The sequence below is a fragment of the Cygnus olor genome, chromosome 1 (genome assembly GCF_009769625.2).
Source record: "Cygnus olor isolate bCygOlo1 chromosome 1, bCygOlo1.pri.v2, whole genome shotgun sequence".
Taxonomy (NCBI): Eukaryota; Metazoa; Chordata; class Aves; order Anseriformes; family Anatidae; genus Cygnus; species Cygnus olor.
In genome coordinates this window covers 22,270,563-22,292,157 of record NC_049169.1, presented here as the reverse complement: position 1 = coordinate 22,292,157, position 21,595 = coordinate 22,270,563, and the positions used below count along the sequence as shown (strand labels likewise).

Here is a 21,595-nt window from a genome sequence, read left to right as displayed (position 1 = left end):
AGGTACTTTTTAAGGAAAAAATTTACTCATGTCAAAGCAGCCACTAGCTTTAATTTCTAAGCTATGCCATTTGACTAGCTGAAGGATCACAGTGACATTCCTCCCGTTGATGCTGGAACCATAATATTATCATTTTTATTATTACTATCAGACTGAAGTAAACCAAAAATAATCCTCTGGTTTCTAACACGTATTGATTTTAATTTACTCCCTCTCTTTACTGCCATATCCATCTCCCCCTACTCTTTCTCTTCTGCTTATTTTGAATCTTGCCTAGAAAATATAGATCAAACCCTTTAGGGCTGGTCCTGTGACATTCACCCTTTTCTGCCAGCTGTTTCTCAGCAAGCAAGAGGTAACAACTAGAATTTCAGTTCTGGACTCATCTGATAGCTGAAATGCCCGTGAATTCCCATACCTTTAAAAAAGAGGAAGCATCTTTGGCTTGTGCCCTTTCCTAAGCCATCAAACAAACAGTAAGACTGAAAGGAGATGAAAGCAAGTCGTTTCAAATTCCTTTCTTAAGTTCTGAATACCTAAGGCTCCCACCCTATTTCCAAAACTGCCAGGTCCTAATAGCATAACCCTTGACCATGACAAAACACTCCCAGCCATGCTGAATGACCTTACTGAATCAATCCAAAAATGCAACTTTCCAGGGACATTACGGAGCAGTGAGATCAGGAGGGATGTCAAAAGTATCTGAGGATACCAGGAGGGATGTCAAAAGTATCTGAGGACACCAGCAAGGAGTTGTTGTTTTCTGGCTGGCTCATGGCTACCCATATATCAGCTTATTAAAAGTGGGAGACTCCAAACCTAGGCCAATGACGGTCTCCATGAAGTGCATCATTCTTCAAATGCCCTGCTTATAAATGCATCTCCAGAGCACAGAAACCATTTATTCAGCATCACTCACAAGTAAAGGACCACCATTCTTTTTAAGTCAATACAGTGAGTCTCCAAGCAGTCTGTCTCATTCCTTGCCCATGGCAAATATGATTTTATTGCTTCATCCTGCAGTGATTTTGGCACATTGTAGGTCAAATGCCCTAAAACTGATGTTTTCTGAATTTTTCTAATGTTTTCTATTAAAGCCTACTGACAGCTCTGCCCAAGCAGTTGCTATCAGATAATAAAGCACTTTGGACACAGAACACCTGAATGATTTTTTTTGCAGGTACTTACGAGGTCAAGTAGTCTATCAAATTGGGTAATTCAAAAGCTATTTATGCCTTAATGGATTTGTTTTAAATGTCCACAGCCAAGGTCAGCACATTAAAATGAATCCCCAATGTTCATGGAAGGAGAAAATATTTTTGGAACTTTCCTTTTCCCTTAACACAACAGAAGTTCCATTTTTTCTTTATTAACTAATATAGGAATGTTTGAAAAGATACAAGGATACCCCATTTCCCGTCTGACCAGGACACCCAAAGAAAGGTTTCATATATTGTAAGAAAACACCACGTGTATAAATTGACAAAGCACTACTTTTTTTTTTTTTTTTTTTTTTTTTTCACTAGGAGTGTGATTCGAGCTTGGCACGACACTTTGGCTATACACTTTTGTAAATTCCAGCTTCATTCCAAACATAAACCCCCCATCCCTCCACAGTTCCTCTTATAGCATCACATGAGAAAACAACCACACGAGGTCAAACCAATGGGCCATCTTTGACAGTGACAAGTAACAAATGCCTCGGGAAACAGTATGATAAACAGCAAAGCTTCTGACGTTCCATCTTAAGGGATGGTCTCAGACTAGGCTATCATGGGGAAAAACATTATTTTGGCAAGACCAAGGGGATGTACGCTGTATTATGTTTCATCTTCACTAATGAATTTAATACTTTAAACATCAGTTTTGAGGACAGGACGTAGCAGTCAAGCAAAGGAACAATTTGCACTTTGCCTTCTTGGAACCAAATCCTTAAGGAGAACAAATTCACATGCACACAGGAAAGATCACTGCCTAAGCTCTACCTACCTATGCAATTAAAATTTTCTTTCTTAAAGCTCTCACCTGTTCTTCTTAAATATGTATCTTAAGCAATTATTTATTTGGAATACTGTAACTGTACTACCTTCATCACAGAGTGGACATTTACTTGTTTCAATACAATTACTGTAACCAGTAAGTTAATGTAAGCTCATAACAGAGATGCCATCATTACATGGATTTATGAGAAGAGCACTAAACATAAAATTGAGGTAATTGCCTGTGTGCTGCCAGGCTATTTTGCCAGTTAATATAAATAATATCATTCTCAGCATGAACCACCAGAAGGACATCATCCTTAAAACTAATTCCTCACCTGCCACTGTCAGAAATTTTCACTATAAACTTGATGAAGAATGTGTTGCTAAGTGTTACTGACAGTCATATATTAGTAGGGAAAGGTGGTTACCTCGAGTACCCCAAACAATCTGTTGTTTTGGTATGTTATCGCATAAAACTGATTTAATGCCACAATTTTCCATTTCTCTCTCAAGCACAGGCTGCTAATTTATTAGTCACATATACTGAAATTTCTCCTTTTTCCATTCATGTATAAATTTCCATAAGCAAACTGAGCAGATAGCATTTTGTTTGGTTTATTTTTGAAACTTAGAAAAATAAATCACATGTGAAGTTTTGCTGATAATGCTACTGAAATGGATCCTATGAAGTGAGCAAATGTTAAGAGCCATACAGAAGATCTGAGACAGGGATTGTTGGTATGCAGAAAAAAGAAACGAGATTACTTATTTTATGCCTGCACATAAAAAGTTAAACAGCAACACCAAGAAGGATGACAATGAGGTTGTGGGTTTTTTTTTCTTAGTAAACAATACTTTATTTGTTTTGAATAGCTGACAGTATATATTTGAATTTTTATTCATATTTAATCCCTAACTTCTTTACTTTTTGACATTTGTCAACAAAAAATAGCTGCATGTCTGCCATAGTGGGTTGGGAGATTTTGACTGCCAAGAGTTGAACAAGAATAAAAACAGGTTCCTCAGCACTCAGAAATTTTACTCTGTGACCGATTTCCTCTTCATCCACCAGGCTCACTGTTTATCAAAGGTCTTTATGAGTCTATCAAATCCTACCATGAAGCATAAGCATGGTTGTAACTGAACAAAATGGATTTAAAAGCTTATCATACACTAAAGCCACTGAGTTTTTTGAAATACAGAATGATGGCCTGAACGGGACCACAGTCGTGCTCTCATTCACGGTGTCAGCACATACAGATGAATCCAGGACTTGCCTCATGCACTTTTTAATAGTGGTAGGTAATATTGAGGCATACCACAGGTGTCGCTGAGAAAGATCTCAAAGAGCTAAAATAAAAAATAAAGATTATGATGGCAAATTACACTACGCTTGATTGCTTTGCAGCCAATTCCAGGGTGGTACAAAGTACTTTAAAACCCAGCAGCTTTTAGTTGAATAACTAAAGAATAATGAATAGGCTCTGTTAAGGCCAGGGATTCCCAAAGCAAATTTTGTTTGTACCAATAAAGTTCACGGTACTAGAAAAGGTCTGATATTATTATCTTACAGGGAATGGACTAAGACAGCAGCATTAATAATACTCCTTCTCCTGTAAAAGAAAGTTGCAGAGGGACCATGATTTTTGCAAACAATCTCCTGTCTTCCCATGGCCCTGCATACAGGTGAAATGAATAATAATCAAAGAAGATGTTGATAGGCTTTTCAAGAATAACAATTACATTATTCTTGAATATTTCCAATAAGTGTAGAAAATTACAGGGCAACTAATTTTCTGAAAAGTAGTGCATCTGCCCAAGAAAGTGGAGAAGATACGGTGAAGAAAACGCTAAGCATGGGAGTTAACATTTCATGATCCATACCCTCTTTTATAATATTATGTTTGGTTATGAACAAGTGCTGTCTCTGTGTATTTGGGGAAATGGAGTTTTTCTAGCCTGAAAAGACATTTCAAAAGTGAAGGCACTGACACTCTAGCTATCTGAAAGTAAAGCAGGAGAGATAGATTTCAGGTAAGGAGTGCTTTCCAGCCAATTAATCTTTTAAGCAGTCCTCTGGCGGAGGACCCTGCAGGCCACAATATTGCAGTAGTAAGTTAGTATTGCTCACATGGTGGCTCCAGGCTGAAATAGATGTGTCTTCTCTCTTCAGCCTCCTGCTGAAATAGCAGTGGTACCGACATTACCATGCCCTGTCAATTTTGCCTTCTGTGCACCAGTTTTTTGAGATATTCTTCCTGACTATTCTTCTCAATCTGGTATTTCCTACTGATCATTAGGGTCAAAACACAAATTAAGCAGTAGCTGTTCTCCTAATCTCATGATAAACTATCAAGGTTTTGATCTGGTTCCCTACTGGACAATTTTTTTTTTTTTTAAGTTAGGGAGCCAGGATTTTATTTTGCACCACACAGAAATAATCTTGGCCCATAAATCTCATTTCTTTTGATTCAGTGTATGTATCTTGAAATGGCTTGGGTAACTGAGCTAATAGGAAATACAGCTGGTATCAGCTTGCTAAGCTGACAGCAAGAATGTAAGATAGCACAACCAAACACATAGCACAGAGCAAAGAGCACCTGTGCACGAGCATTGTGTTGAACAGAGGGCAAGACAGCTCAGAAAGTAGAGGCTGTAGCTTAGCCACAATGCCATTCCCTAAGGCAACTGTGAAGTGCTCACACAAGGGCCCGAGGAGCCTGCTGATGAGGCAAAAGCTCCTGACACAGGAGCGTGCTGTTTCTGGAGTTTGTGAGTAAACAAAGGGAAGAAATAAAATGAGAAATGTAAAGCAATATATAAAAAAGCAAAGCAAAACCAATTTCATTATCCTACTGTTAGAGGGATGAACCAAAACCATTGGTCAGGATTTTAGAAAATATGTTTTTAAGTTAAACTTTTCTGAAAAAATAAGGACAGCATAATTTATAGAAAACCTGAACTTTTGGTGTCTAATTTCTTCATTAACACTTGAGAAGAAAGAGGCATTGATAAATGAGGCTACAAACTAGAGTGCACTAGGAAGAATAAATTACACAGACAATATGAGACAACAACAAACACCTTCAATGGTTATTCTCATCCTGAAAAGAAATGCTTGATCTTAGGACTTCCGTAGCTTGACAATAGGATTGACGGATTATACGACCACAAATATCTAAAAAAGATACAACAAATGTACCCTCCTCAGCTTCCCTGTGGGAGAAGTGCAATGTTACACAACACTTCTAATGATTTTCAAAGCGGTTTTGTTCACTGCACTCGTGAACAGAAACAAAGTAATTCTTACTGAACGCTCCGACCCTGTTCTCCCAGTTGCTTAGCTAAAGAGACCACGTGAACTTCCTATAATTTGTCAGTAGGTTGTCTCCCCTGACACAGCCTTATTTCCTTGCCTTTCACAGGCAATTCCCTTGCCCACCCTCTGGGTTGTTATCCTCTTTCAGAAGCCATCAGAGAGCTCCTGGCAAATACGGAGATGTCAGCTCCCACCAGCATACTTTGTTTATGCCTCTCAGATATGCCAAGAAACCCCTAGAAACAAGCTGGATACTTAAATCGGTTCAAGGGAAACTGGCCACAACAACCCCCTGGCTTCTGGTTCATCATCAGAAAAGAGGACTCCAGAGGGGCTGTAGAGGAGCACTGCCAATGTGGGGAGGAAGCATTTCCTTCACTGAATCAGGCATTAGCATAAGAGCAATATCAGCAGTAGGTCGGTGGAGAACTTTTCCCCATTAATCTTCCCATCCCCAAGCAAAAGCTTATCCAGATAAGCCCTAAGCTACCACTGGTGTACACATGAAGAACCGAAGTAAAAATATATATATTTATAACAGTCTCGTTATATAAGGTAAAGTTAGAACTGACTCAGTACCTCACAGAGTAACTTGTGGCACTAAGTTTTACAAAAGTCAATGCCCTTAACTTTTCAACTCAAAAATCTTCCTAAAAATATAATCAGGTTTATTTGCCAAGACCTACTTTCCATCCCTGCATGCGGGCTGGCATTCACGATACTTTCATTCTACATTAATGCTGGTTTATATCAGCTGTTGCACTATTTTGCTCCTGGCAGAGATGGGTTGCCAGAATTGTCTTTTTTTTCTTTTTTTCTTCCCTTTTGAAAATATTGGCTTATTCTAGTTCTCAGATTTCCCTGGCAGTGTTCAGAGAAGAAAGCAGTGCTTAGCAGGAGGGATAAGGCAGACAGAGAGTCGCAGGGTTAATGCTGACAACAGGAAATAGAAATCAGGTTTGCTATTTCCACAAAATAAGCAACCTCATCGTCTTCTCAGTAGTCCAGTAAAACACAGGGTGTGGAATGTCCCAGCCAGGAATTTAGTGCATAGCCTGTTCCTGTGCCCATGTTTGCAGCTAGACCCTGCAAGAGGAGAGACACAGAGCCTTTTTACCCAGGCTTGAGCCTTTTTACACAGTCCCCTCATTTAAATTACACTGAATGTTAAGATAGACACAGTACAAACAACAGGTGAAAAGTGATGTTACTGTTTAGGTCCTCAATATTAATCTCTTCTGGCTAGTGAGGGAGCATGATATGACTCCTTCATAACTATGTGTGAAAAGCGTAGCTGAAAATTAAGTGTTAACTATATGTATATACCTGATCTCTTGCTTTGCAAACAGGCAATAATTGACAAGAATCTGCAGACATACAGATAGTGCCACTCAGGTATGTTCTGGCTGTCTTAGTGAAAGAAAGGTTTTAATGAAATAAATGTCAAGATGATTTCTTGGATGACTGCTTACACTACGATTTGATCTCTTGTTTATACTTGCTTAATATCCATAAATTACAGCATATGTTTCAGAAGCATGTAATTACACTTGTCATTCTGGGTGTTAGATTTGTAAGTACTGCAGACAAACTGTGCAGTGATAGATGGCCAGTGCAGACATCATTTATGGCAAGTTAAATCATTTTCCGAAAAACATGTGGCACTGTAAAATGATCAAAGTTGTGTGCTACTGGTGTTTCTTTTTGTTTTAGAAGTTCTTAACAGCAACAGAATTTTACTAGCTTTGCCTTCCTGCTGCATATCCTACTTGACAATCCATTGCTTAAAAATGTATTAAATACTGTTTAACTTTTCTAGGACAAATATGTAACTGCATTTTGCAGTATGTAGTAATACTATCAAGGTTCATTTAGCTGCTTTCTAAAGATAATTTCCAAGTCACTGGTATGATCATCAGCCACACCAAAGTGCTACACTGGTCTGTATGATGAAAGACCAAAATAGCTTCAATTTTTGTCTAAGGTAACAATAAATGTTTCTCAATTTATATCATTCTGGATTTCTTTCCAGCACTGACCAAAAGAAAAGGAAATTTTCACTTACCATTTGGCACTAAATTTGCACGAGTCACTTCATTCCATTACACCAGCTTCTGACATTCTCACTGATATCGGTGGAAACTAAGCCTGTGTCCATGAGGGAACACTTGGCCCACATTTCTGAGATCTCCCTCCTGCAAAGCCAATGTTCAGCTGCTGGAGGCTTTCCTGGCATGGAGGACAACCTGCCACTACAGGCAGGGTGGACGGATTTTAACTTGCTGACTTAGGATAGGCTGCTCCAGCGTATCAAAAGCACATATGGCTGGGTTTTGTAAACCAAAGCAAAGTTCCTCCTTGATATATATCCAAATAAAATCTTTCACTAATAGTAGCACATGCACAAGCTAGTTTGAAGTCTAGGCCAATTCCTCATCTCCAAAAGTAGAGCCATTTGAGCTACGGGCATTGCTTTTTTCACACATGGTCCAGGAGTGGCAGCTGAGACTACGTAGCATTGCCTGGATACAGGTTTCAGGCTCCTGCCATCACTTTCTGTTCTCCTTGGCGTGTGGTGCAGGGAATGCAGAATTCAGCTTTTTTAAGTGGGAACAAATGATGTACCTTAACAACTTTTTTCCCCTTAATCTTTTAAGCAGAAGCTTTTAGTTAAATCAGTGAGATTCATGTATACTGACATTTAACTCCATAACACTTTTTTTTAGTCACTGGATCTGAAAAGTATCCCAATTAAAATCATAACTACTGAATTCCTTCATTATGACTTGCAGATAATATTGGTTGTATGCTATCCTTGCCTCCTCCAGCCCTCCCCACATCCTAAGCCTTCAGTTAAGAAATACAACAGACATAAACAATTTAGAGAGCCTTGTATGTTAGATTTGAAAATAAATAAATAAATAAAAAGCTTCTGTCACAGTCCAATTATTTTATTTTATTTGTCCATTTGGCATTATTTTTATGGTTCATTTGCTGTATGTTTTAATATTTTAATGGTCTTTAGTGTGTTAGAGAGAAGCTCCTGAAGCACTGCTGCAAATAGGAGCTATAAAGTAAAATATAAAATTATTTATTACTATGATATCAGCCTAAATAACTACAGGATCCATTATATCCACAGTAGCCTGGAGAAAGAAGGAATGACAAACATCACTGTCAGTAGCTGCTGTGGGAGTGTCCTCCAATTTTCCATAGATGAAATAAAAAGCTCTACATCTTTTATATAGAGCCCTCTGTGTAAAACAAATCAAAAGTAATTACAAGCCAGTATGTCAAGGACAGAAACAATCTATATTTTATGAGAGTGTGAAAATGAGACAGTTCATGGCAAGGGTTTTGCACTGCAAAGAGCTCAGCTCTAGATATTGAAGGACCTGTGCACCTGCTCAACATCTGGAGAGTTCAGAAGTGAGATGCTCAGTGCATTGTAGCAGGAGATAGAAATTCCTAGCCTTCGGAAGTCAATAGGTCTTCTTCTATGAACCATGAACACAGACAGCCGCTCACAAAAGTCCATGTGCACTTCGGACTCATGTGGGATGAATCAGACATTCACAGGAATGCAGCCATCTGTCCTTGAGGACTATGTTAAACTAGGCAGCCGAAGACAAAAGTAAGACAAATCTTGTGTTACCATTCCAGTCAAGATTTTCAGATTTCTTCCTAAGGATAAAAGCTTGAGAATCCATGGCTAAAGCATCTAAATGAATGCTACAGTATTCAGACATGACTTACTGATAGGTTTCCCTGTGGCATTCAGCTGGACTTCTTTACAGGTTTCCCATTGGTTCTGTTGTCTGTCATCGCCACATACCTATCATTTTTTTGTAAATTTATCCTCACAATGCACCAGTATGTTCCAAAAGGAAAAATGAGGCTGTAGTAGCTGCCTGCATTATACTTAATAGCCTGGTGGTTAGACTACTCAGCTGGGAACAACTAACCGTTGAGTTATGGGGTTTTTGCACATGAAAATCTCTCTTGCTGAAGCTGTTCATGTTTTCATAAACAATTAAGCTTCCGTTGGACCTGCCTGAGAGTAATTCACTCCATAGTCCACTATTCAGCAAGGAGCAGGGATAGGTAAGTTCAAATCATTGCTCCAATGAATATTTAATGAATTCTAGCATAGATGAAATAAAATGTTCCCATTGTGAAAGCTTATCAGCAGTGAATAGATGGCATCTGGCAACAGCAGCATTAAATCACATACAGCTGTTCAGAAAGAGAAGAGCGGGAAGTGGTTTTCAAACACGCCTGCTCTGACAATGTTCTGAGATGAGACCTCCCCAGGGAAGCTCCTGCACACAGAAGACTGCCAGGACAAGACCCATTGTAGCAAAAAGAAAAGTCACAGGGCTGAAAGTGTGGGAAAGCTCATCTATACAGAGTGCCCTGGAGGCCCTGTGAAGGACCAGAAGGCTTAATTTCACTATAAAATAGTCATATCTGTTGCTGTGGAGCTGGAAGCTCCATCTCCTTTACTACCTTTGATGCCCCACTCTGAATCCCAAATAAGTTGAGCTTGTGCGTCATGAGTAACTGCTCCACACCGTGACAACGGCAGCAGTACCACTTTAATGAATGGTACCCAAGACTGGCATTTCAAACCTATTGCTTTATTTTTTCAATTATAAATTATAAAATATACAAAATGGAAATATTTTATTCCATATGGAGCATAAGCTATCATTTAACACAAAACAAAACCTTTTGGGGAGCTTTCCTCAACAAAATAAATCAAAAAACAGCCAAAGAAGCCTCCAAATCCCAATTCAACATCACCATTTTTGTTCAGATTAAAATGAATGTTTATTCTTCAGTTCAGCTGTCAAACTGACTAAGTACTTGTACAGTCCTGCTCACAATATTGCATTCATGTTTTAGGTATATTAAACACAACCGAAAAGGAGAAAATTTAAAAATATGAAGCACGTCTTCTGAAAGGTGTAGAAATCTCTCTTAGCTCCTGATCCACTCCTGGTAAATCAGTGAGGCAGTCATTTGCCACTCAGCTGCCTGACGCTGCACAGTTCATAGGGGTTCTTAGTCAAGCTACATGTAATCAAATAAATAAGCATGAAAAATGAAACAAAACCAAACAACAACAACAAAAAAAACAGGGTTCCTGATATACCAACAAAAAATTGGAATGTTAGCTAGCAAGTTGTCTCAAAATTGATTTTTCTCAAGCATTTAAGAAAAAAATATCCACTTATCTAAAGTAGACCATACATTTGCATGCACCTGTCTTAATTTTCTTTCATCGTACTCTACTTAATTTCATGTTTTGTTTTAATAATGGCAGGCATTCATTTTTCCCAATCACTCTAGTATACACTGCAGAGATGAGCTTTAAAAATCTTAGTTCTACTGGGCAATAATCCAAATATTTTTTTCCTAAATTTTAGGCTCTCTTTCTTTGACAATCATGGTTTCCTAAGGGGGATGTACAGCCTCTGATTGCGGGTCAGGCAGGTTTCACCACTTGCTCCAGAGACTGATGACTTGCATATTTAAATCATACAGTGAGGCAGATAATCCCCTTTCATAGCAAAACCCAGGGGAGGGAGCTGTGTAAGAGGATACAAGGAATCCCTCGTTAAGAGCTTGCTGTCTGAAGCATGCCCACAGCCCTTACTCTTATACCTGATTATCGAGAAGCCTTTATATTCACAAATCCCTTCAGGCACCATGGAAGCAGAGGCGGGGGACCCTGCACATCAGTCCTCCAGGGACACCTGGGCACCCAGCTCCACGCAAGCAGCGGTCGGGCTGAGGATTTGGCTCTGTTTGACTTGCCCAAGGTCGCAGAGAAGGTCTGTGGTGCAGCAAGACAAGGGATGTCAGGCTTCAGCAGGCACTAACGCACAGCAAGGGCAGTCTGTCACACTCAGACAAAGCTTTGCGAAGCAGACAAAGCCATTGAGCCAAGCGATTATTTGACCCATCCCCAAAATATCCTGTTTTTTCCTGTGCTTTTGGCTTCTTTACTCGTGTTTTCTCCTGTACGCCAGAAACAAATGTTATTTGATCCTTATGCAAAGAGGCAATAAAATAAGTATAACTTGAACTGTGAATCTTCGTTCCTGAATCACAAGTCCATTGCTATTCAGCCTAAAAATAGAAATAAGAAAAAAAAGGGGGGGGAAACAACCTTTGAAACTTGGCAGGAACGGCAGGAAATCATACCTTGAGTCACAGGGCATTCTTAGCCTCTGTTCCAACAGTAAGTTTTCACACTCCTGTATGCAGCACAGCTACACTTCCTTCGTATGCCGGTCTCTGAGACTAGCCCTAGCAATATTATTCTTTCTCTACAGTGCATCTTGTCCCAAATACTTTACATAACCAGTTTCCAGAAAGCTGTTCATTTGGTTCTGGAGATATCACCCAACTCACAGATGATGAGTTTTTGCAAGATGGTTTCCATTAGGCCAAAAAAAAAAAGCTCCAACTGCATTTAGGTTTTGCAAGTGAAATTGTTTAACATGCCGAAAAAAATGAAACACTGGTTAATAAGATAACTTTTTACACTTAAATTTTCAAAGGGCATCAACAAATCCTATCCAACAAAGAAGACATAAACAGATTATTTTTGTCTCTCCTGTTTCTTGATTTCTAGTAGCATTTACTTTCATTACATATGCTTCAGTTCTGCCTGAACTGAGCACAAAGAGAATCAGCCATTTAATCCTCAGGACAATGCATATTTTCTTCACACTTTAGCAAGTAAATATAGCAGCTGGTAACTTTTAAATCCTGAGCTTTGTTATGCAAAGTATGGCAAACAGAACCATCAAAATTAGGAGTAGAAAACACTGGCTATTTTACCTCTACCACTTTCCTGCTGCTACAAAAATATGTATTCTCATACTTCTGTTCAGTATAATTTTCAGAAATACAGGAAATTTCACATTTCTCCTATCCTACACAACTGGATTTATCTTTAGACAATGTACAACAGGATGTTTCTTGGCAATATACTTTCTAATAGTCAATATACATTTTCCCTCTTGAATCAACATCCTAGTATACGTGTGTACCCTGTTAATTCCTCTTTATCAGTGGAATTTGAGGCATTATTTTTGTAGTTAATCCATATTATACAAGACATTCTGCAGAAGTATGCCTGTGGATATCAGATAGCCAGCTCACTCAAGATCACTGCTGTCACACAGCCACAAACCATCTATCTTCCAAATGAAGGTACCCTTAGCTGCTTTCAGGCTGAGACCAAAATGATTGCCATGATCATTTCTGAAAACGTCATGAACAAATAACTGAGGAGCCACATCTGTTTTGCTATGCACCTGACAAAATCCTTTAGTGGAACAAGAAGCCTACTGATAGTAAAACCAATGGGATGCTGTTTTGCATGGACACAGGACATTATTTTCCTCCGTTTTTTCCAGTTGTATTTTTACAGCTGTATTGTTCGCTGGCTTCCCTGGAACTCATTGCTTTCCCAAAAATTCTTCCTCATTTAAACAAGTCTAAGTGATGCAAAAATCAGACTCTATTTCCCTTCTAAGTAAGCAGAATTCAACAGGCAAGCCCTATCCAGCTGGCTACAGAAGAATATAGTCACTTATCCTATTTGACTGCTGCTCCTGACCTCAGCAAAAGCCAGATACCTGAATCAGAAAACAAGCATATAATAATAATTTAAGCAATAAATACTTCAAGCATCTTCTATGAAAGAACATAAGCCAAACCTCAAAACACAAATTATTCTGACACAGATAAATCACTTTTGTTCCTGTTTCACATTTGCAAACTATAAAAGAAATGCAATAGGAAGAGCGCTCTCACAATGCCATGCCATATCTCAGCATACCTATCAGCAATTCAGCAATAACTTATTTCAGAGAAGAGTCAGAGACAGGTATCTATCTGAAGTCCCAAACAAGAAATCCCACAGTGAGGTTTAAAAAAAAAAAAAAAAAAAAAAAGGAATAGAGCAAACTATCCTCTTTTTGGTAAACATGCACTCACACTCACAGACCTGATGCACTCCCCCTCTGAAACCATTTTACACTCTCTATTGAGGACACAGGCAGTCAAGGGCAAACAGCTTCCTCATTTAAGCTCTGACTTAAATGCTTAATTGTCCTGTCAGAACGATAGAGGACATAATATCTTGCTTTTCTGATCTGGGAGCATATGTAGATCCCAGCCCAGAGGAGCATTTTGCTCTTGGCTATTTAATTCATTCAAGTGGAATTAGTGTCCTTCAGTAAGACTTTTATTTAGATGACTATTTTTCGCTGATAAATGCTAGCAAAAACAAGGATATATATTTAAGCACCGTAAACCAGTTTAATCCTAAAAGCACAATGTGCTTTAGGGAAAATAATGAGGATGGAAATACACAAAACCACAAAATCTACCAGTTGGCTGTAACACACAATAGTGCCTGGTTTCTGACGACAGTCAGAAGGCAAGACTATATGGCACAGCTGTCACTGTACTGAAACAATTATCACCAGGGAAAAAAATATATAGTCTTAATTTAGTTTTCATCGTGGCTAATAAAACTAACATCATTGTACTAAAACACTGAAACAGCTTTGATGATCCTTAGCAGTCTCGGCTCCTCTTCAGCATGATGTGGGAGCAGAGGAGCTCTGTCCTGAGAAGCCAGCGTAGAGGCTGGTAAATCAGATCCTTCCAGAGCACATTCCTGAACACGAGAACTCAGCTACCAGAGCTTCTAGGACAGTCCATAGCCTGGCTGTGACCTGTGCAAGCCAGCAGTCTCCCTGTATGCTGACAGGCGTCAGAAGTTACCATGGGTCAGGGATTTTTCCCTCCCAGTAGCTTGCATGCCAACCTGTGATTTGGGGAACTATGAATTTATCATACAGATGCGGATTGTTTGTGTCAGCTGGCCTCGGTGCCAGAGAACGGTGCCAGGTACGTTTTGTTTACTAGGAAAGATGAAAAGAGTGCCTCCTAGTAACATAAGCCCACTGCCAGGCACTTCTTAACTTTTTGATCTTCTCATTTGCAGAATTGGCTGATATCTATATCAATATAGGCATTCTTCAACAAATAACTCGGGGGTCTCTGTCACATACAAACTGCCTTCTTACAGAGGTGAGAACTCAGCAAAACTTTAGCCATGAAAGGGTGAAATAATTCTCTCTGCATATGCAATTTCCTTCATATGTACATGTGAGAGAAATACATATATATATATATATATATATATATCCCCAACTGCCCACAGGGAAGTAGAAAGAAAATCAGACCATTGGTCTCTAATAGCTACAATCTCTTTGTAAGGTGCTTGCTTACTGTGGTTAGGGAATGACACAAAAACCTCAACATTTGAGACACCTTCAGCTTGCCCACAAAAAGAGGGGAGATGTCTCAAACCACTTAACCAACATTAATCAAGCTTCTGATTGTTTCTGTGAAATGGTTGGATACGATCAAATTAAAATGACAAAAGAGAAGCACGAAAAGGTCAGGAAATGCTTCTAAAGCCTTCTAACAAACCAGTGACAAACACAGTAAATAATACAGAAAACAAATTGCCACTTTGCTCTAACCACTGGTTATAACTCCATCTAGGAATGGGATAAGACTGAAAATATTAGATTTTTAGATGAATACTTTAGAAACTAATATATTGTAAAATACTAAATGAATGCATCAAGTTGCTTTTGTACTTCCTTGCCTCAAGCAGTTTAGCACAAATAAAATTTGATGCTAATCAGTTCTAGCAGTTTTCACAGAATCTGGAGATCTATTATACCCTCTGGCTGCAGCTAAGAAATTTCTCAACAATTTCATTATTGATACTTGCAAAATATTTATTGTACATATAATTTTATCTTGGTGTTGACCTGCCATTTTTCCCTCTTGACCGAAACACATTTAACCTGGCACTGACAGAAAAATCACAGTTGAATTAAAAGGGATTTTTGCATAATGCAAGTATCTACTACCATGGAAATATACAGAGATATGAATGTTGTTTCTGTCTAAGAGAAGCTGAATTATGGGAAAAAAAATAAATGATTATAATGATATTTTCCAGCCAATAACAAGACAAGATGTTGAGGCACTAAACAGACATGTGCTTGTAATAAGCTACAAAAAACACTGTAAAATTAAATGGGATGTATTGGCAATGGGTTCCTTTTATAATTAAAAATGATTCAGAAAGTGAAAATATTATCTAGAACAAACATAAAACAAATCTGTTCATCTTAAGAGACGATTTCAAAATGTTTCAGTCTACTTCTCCCTACTAACAACAATTTGTCTTCACACTTCACACAAGATTTTCCACAAATGTTTTAACCACAAAAAAAAAAAAAAAATCATATCCCATTGCAAATCTCAAATGCTATACAGCAGAAAATGTTATTGATAAATGCAGTGTGACACAGTGAACAGAAAACTGATAATATTTTAATCGGTGCAGAACATTTTTTTATTAATGAATGCCAATATGTTGGGTAAAATTCTTGAGACTGTTCTTTATATCTTATAAAGCAAATGGAAAAATTCTTCCCATTATGGAAAAGCCCTGCAGTCAAATATGGGAAAGTCTGATTCTCGCATCAGTCTGGAGCCTCTGGAGTCAGTACTGCTCAAGAGGTGCAAAAACTTCCGTAGATATAAAGACAAGATCAGGATCTGCATATATTTCAGATTGCCTCGGAAAAGTACGTGTGTTCTCTGAAACCGTGTGGTAAAATGTTATCACATTTTACTCACATCATACTCCCTCCAGTCATGAGGTGCACACTGTTGCCACAATTAAATACATAGCTCCGTGTTTATGAAGTTCGGTGAGGTTAGACTCTGTACAATTGCAATTCCCTCATTTCTGGGAGGCCTGTCTGGGCAGCAGGATCACAAGGCAGCAGGAGCACCTCATGGCAGCCGGATGTAAAAAAACTTGCAATTGAGCCTAAAAAAATGCCATCCAGGTTCAGCCCTGGTAGCTGCGCAAGACTGTCAGCCAAAGATATCCACTAAAGCCCAGGAGGAGACAAGTGAACAGTCAAAGCAAATAAAAAAATGCTTGGGGAACTGATACATTCACTTCTAGATTTATTGAAAGAAACTCTCTTGCATTTTGGATGGTTGCACGTAAAGTGGGAAGAGTAACTCCAGGATGGTATTTGTACTATGTACTTCTGAAGTAAATGTGTATGAAATGTATAAGGCAAATGTGCATGAAGTAAATATTAGTCCCTCCAGACAGCAGCTATTAAAATGGATTGCAGTGGTGGAGCAAGAAGAGAATTTGACCAAAAAGAGGAAATAAGCATTTTAGTCTTGGAAAAAGAGGAGAAAATGTAAGGCAAGGCAAAAAGGAAGACAAGGCAAAAGGAAAGACAAGGCAAGGAAAAAAAAGGAAAGGAAGGAAACAAAATTGTCAATGACCATTTTGGCTTTATATACACCTACATCAATATATACATGAAAGCTTCAGGTTACAATTCACCAAGCATTCTTTTCACCCATTTCAATTCACATGCAAGCCATCGTCCCTAGGCTGCTCTCAGCGTGACATTGGCTAGAAGTGTGAAGGTGACAGATGGAGTGTACCAAGGAGTTCAGAAATAGCGTAAAGCTTTTAGATGATAGGAAAATAGCATAAACAAATGTCTCTCTTCTTTCCAGCAGATTTTAACCACTGATATGAGTTAGTCAGACAGTAATACTGCATCCAGTTCAAGGGTCCCCAACACAGAACAGATGTGGACCTGTTGCAGAAGGTCCAGAGGAGGGGCACAAAAATTATCAGAGGGCTGGAACACCTCTCCTATGAAGAAAAGATGAGTGAGTTGGGATTTTTTAACCTGGAGAAGGCTACAGGGACACCTTACTGTTTCAATACTTAAATACTTTAATATTTTCAATACTCAAAGGGGTTATTAGAAAGATGGAGAGAGACTTTTTACCAGGGCCTGTAGTGATTGAACAAGGGGTAATGGCTTTAAATTGAAAGAAGGTATATTTAAGAAGAAATTTTTCATTATGACTGAAGAAGCACTGGAATATGTTGCCTAGAGAAGTTACGGATGGCCACTCCTTGGAAGTGTTCAAAGTCAGGTTTGATGGGGTTTTGAGTAACCTGGTCTAGTGGAAGATGTCCAAGCCCACGACAGTGGGTTTGGACTAGACGATTTTTAAAGGTTTTTTTCAGCCCAGATCATTCTATAATAAGTACAAGCTTTGTATACAGGGAACATGAGGTGAGATGAGTTACAGACTTTGTCTCTCCAGGACAAGTTTTGAGGGACTGGGAACCGCCCAAACGCTTATGAACTTCAAACAAAGAAGCTAAAGGATAGCACTTGGCTGTGTCTGAGCATCCTACAGGAAGCCAAAATTTCAGTAAGCCAAACCCAGGGAAGGGGGTAAGAGCAAGATGTTCCTCTTGAATGATCCAGTCAATAGAAAAGTTGCCTTTGCACTAATGAGAGTTGGCCAGCCAGGCCCTCAATAGATCCTACCAGCCAAACACAAACCATTTTGGCAGCAGGACTTCCATACTGGCAAAAACAACAACAAAATAATGTCACCTTCCATTACCCAGAAGAAGGAGCAACTCCTCGTCCACCAGAAGAGAGGCTGGCCCATGTCTATCTAGCCTATTTCCACAGTCACTCCAATGGGAAATGCTAGAAACTGTCAAAGCGCTGAAGGCACCAAGAAGCTCTGCAACATCCTCCCTTCCCCAGCTCTGGATTTGGCTGCATGTGTCCAAGGTCAGCTCTGATAGGGTGCAAATATGTGACTCTGAATCAGCCCAGAAAAACAGCTAAGCTGTGAGAATGAGCTGTGAGAAATCTCATAGGGACCTCTGTCCCCCTTCTTCACTCAACAGCTACTTTTCAGCACAGGCCCGTGTCCTTGGTCCCTGCCTGAACTATCCTGCTGGCCTTCTACCTTGCTGACCATGACCTTGCATTGCTGAACCTGACTTCCTGGCTGATTTTAGACTTCATCACTATGGATTTGTCTGGACTGTTGGCTGAACCTCGTTACATGGCCAGACCTGTTTTTTTCTCATTTGGGTGAGGCTGTGTTACCAGTACATGTAACCACTGTCTTTCTCACCTTGCTGCCCCCTCAGCTTCTGTCTCAGCTTCCCCTGTGAAGCAGCCCATTCTTGATGCTCTCTGACAAAACCAACTCTCAAAATGATGAGCCAGCAACTTCAGCTGGGAACAATCTGTCCTGAGATCCACAGAGAACTGTTTGAGTGGGTAGTTACTGGTAGCTAGCACATTCCTTCTGTGCTTGCCTCTGAAGGTCTTCTCCAAATTTGTTTTCAGAAAGACTACCTCCAAGTTCTGAAAGCTTAATAAACAACTCTTTTGCACAATCCTCATTGCATCAAGCACCAGAGGAACATAAAGCAAAATGCAAGCTCCTTAAGGAAATCGAGGAATAAGAGATTCACTTCCAAATAGTTAATTTCTTGAACAAGTGCTTCCAGTTTGCAAAGTGTCTCTGACAGGTCTAAAACCATCAGAAGGTGAAATTTAAGCTGTCCAAGTTTGGACCTTAATGTTTCAGACCCATTAAGGACAGGAAAAAAAAAAAAGAAAAGAAAAGAAAAGAAAAGAAAAGAAAAGAAAAGAAAAGAAAAGAAAAGAAAAGAAAAGAAAAGAAAAGAAAAGAAAAGAAAAGAAAAGAAAAGAAAAGAAAAGAAAAGAAAAGAAAAGAAAAGAAAAGAAACTGCTAGGTTATGTCTCATGGATATTCACAAAAGGACAGAGAAGAATTCAAGGCGATCCATTTGGCCAACAGAAAGGCTATAGATCTAGGTCATTTTTTGTGGTGCCCTCCTTCCTTTCTTCTCATGAGAACACTTAGATAAAAGGATACCATGACTATCAATCAGATTATGCTATCCACCAGATCATCAGATGGGACTATTGACCTGTATGTTTTATGTTGTAAAATCAATAAAAGAAAGAAAGAAAAAAAAAAAGAATAAAAAAGAAAAATAGCAGCATAAAAATCCAAACTGCTGAGCATAGTATTTCTCAAGTTATCTTTGTTTGTATATTCCCATTGAGTGATATAATTTACTTCTCACAATTTCACCACAGATTAAAATTTCACTGGATAACAATGTTCTCAAAAAATATGTAGTCCTGACATTTAGGAACTTCAAAGTAGATATTAAAACAATACTGAACTTCAAATTACAGGTTCAACTTCCTGAATAGAACTACTAGACATAAAAATGGATTAATCACATACATCCTGGATATAATGGAAATAGGCATTTTTGCAAAGGTCCAGCTGTGGAGCAGTTGGGGCTGCATCAGCTGAGAATCTCAGACCATGTCTTTGGTCTGAGTACAACCCAAACTGGATTATACTTCTACATTTCTGGTGAAGGACCTTCCCATTGTCCGTGGTTAGTGCCACTAAACCAGGGCCTTAACCAGAAGCCTTTATTCAGGCAAAGATAACAGAGTTATTTCTGAGAGGAAGGTGTAAAAACAGACATCAGATGCAGGTCCAATATGAGACATTAAAGGGTATCATTTGTCATTTTTTACATTATTAAGAATATTTGTGCAGGATCTATAATTAAAACTAAAAGAGATATCTCCTCCTTTTGCCAGCAGCTGTGTTTCATCAATTAAATGGGTAAATAAGATCTTTCCCCAGAGGGGATATCACATGACCCTCTATTGATTAAGACTGCAGTAGAATGTTATTTGCAATCTTATTGCATAATGGAAATCAGGAGGTAGCTGTCATGGTTTCAGAAGACAAATTGCTGGTATCTTAGACAATTCATAGGCCTCTTTCCTTCTTGCTGCTCTTAATTCACAGTTCAAGCATGTCTTACGAGCCTTAGATTCTTAAATCAGCCTACTACACTGTGTTCAACTCAATCTGGGTGTAAACATTAGTCTTTGTGGTCCTGCATTATGATGGATATTAAAGTGACCATTCCACCTATCATTACCTCAGAACCATGCATTATTTAACAGGGTAACAAAACTTTAAAAAAAATAATGCAGATGTGAAATTAAAAATAGATACCTCCTGCAGCATGCATGATTATTCCTGGGAAGGACAAGCCTTCTCCACCAGACACAGCTCCAGAAGTGATCCCTATATAGGATATTTTTAAGACTTGGTTCAATTTTGTGTACTTGATTTTCATAAGGAAAGCATACAGATGGAACAAGTCCGCTAGTCTCAAACATGTGCAGTAACTGCAGCCAGGCATCAGTTTTGAGACTGTAATGAACACCTGACTACAACCCAGCAGACATTTTGCTCCTCCACTGATCTATAAATCCATCATTATGCCCTTTGTGGAAGAACTGGAGGGAAGGATAGATATCTCCCTTTAAATGACTGAAACATTCCTTGCCAGTTTGAGAAACCTTCAAAACAAGACAATCTTTCCTTACTTCTATTCAAACTTTCAGTCACAGAGAACAGCAGCAACACTTTTCAAAATCAGTAAGAGCATTATTTAACATTACCAGAATCATCTCCACTGAAGTCAAAGAAATGGCTTTCAGTGGTTGTGAAGTTGTAGGACATTAGGCAAGATTTCTGAATGGAAGGAATCAGTCTGAATAACAATGGGCAGTAGGACAAAATAGATTCAGTGAAAAGGTTAGCCGTTCTGTGCACAGAAAAAAAGTGCTCAGTTTACCATAATCTACTTACCACTGCCCAAGATTAAAAATCAAATGTTTGCTGCCTGATCTGATGATTGATTAGAATGTGTTCATCTTCCCATCTAAGTTAAGTTTAAAAGTGACAGGTTTACTTTTCCATCATTTATAAGAGCAGAGTTTAATAAAGTACACGGAAGGAAACGAACAGTATACCAGTAGAACTGTTGTCCAAAAGTAATCTCTCACAAAGTTATATCAAAGTCTGGAAAAAAATACCACCTTGTGAAAAATATGGGGAGGTTAAGATTTCAAGGGAATCAAAGATATTTCTGTACACTGCATTTGGCTAGACATGCACATCATTAGCACTGGATTATTACTGGCATATCTTCCTATTTAGGGAAATTATCTGTTTTTTCTACAAATGGATTTGTGTTTAAACCTCATATTTCATTCTCCTAGAAATATGCAAAATAAATCTCAACCTGATCTTGATGAGCATAAACAATCAATGTGGAGGAAATGTGAGTAGCAAATAAACAAAAACACAAGTCAATAAAGAACTAAAATCTGCTCTGGTTGCTCAGAACTTCAAAGAGGCATTTGGCACTTTAAATTAGGGCCTGAAATCA

The 21,595-nt window shown here is 38.7% G+C and overlaps 1 protein-coding gene across 1 annotated transcript in view; it reads right to left on the bottom strand.

Moving 5' to 3' along the window:
- GRM8 (glutamate metabotropic receptor 8) overlaps positions 1-21,595 on the bottom strand; it is a 343,619-nt gene that overhangs the window by 315,463 nt on the left and 6,561 nt on the right.